This window comes from Opisthorchis viverrini, assembly GCF_000715545.1.
Source record: "Opisthorchis viverrini unplaced genomic scaffold opera_v5_388, whole genome shotgun sequence".
Taxonomy (NCBI): Eukaryota; Metazoa; Platyhelminthes; class Trematoda; order Opisthorchiida; family Opisthorchiidae; genus Opisthorchis; species Opisthorchis viverrini.
In genome coordinates, this window is record NW_008752045.1 from 403,835 (window position 1) to 404,325 (window position 491).

Below are 491 nucleotides of genomic sequence, written 5' to 3' on the forward strand. Positions count from 1 at the left end.
GAGTCTGTTCCATCTGACATCTTTATTTTTGTATACCCAACCTAGCGTACTTATTTTTATTTCCTTGCCACACTCCTGGCAGAATAAATTATTGGGTAGCCACACCAATAAAAATTTTGGTGAGCCCGAGTATTTCTAGATATTTTTGGAAAGCATCTCCTTTCAACTCCTCGTAATTTTGTTTCTCTTGCCCGGTAATTATGGAGACATTTTTATTCAGCGGAATTTTTCGGGAATGCGATTAGCATACGTTAACCAGAGTAAAATCCCCACAACCCCGGGGTATGGTTTAACAAGGAGGCCGTTTATACTACACGACTCAATACTTTCCAAGCCACGCGATTTTCCTATATCGTCCAGCATTTCCTTGTGATGTAGAAACAGAACCGGAAGATCGATTGGAGGATATTCCTAAGGAATACCCATAGGACGCCCTTCGAGGGGCCATCATAGGTAGGACAGGGTGTAGTGGTCTGGCTACCGAATAAGTT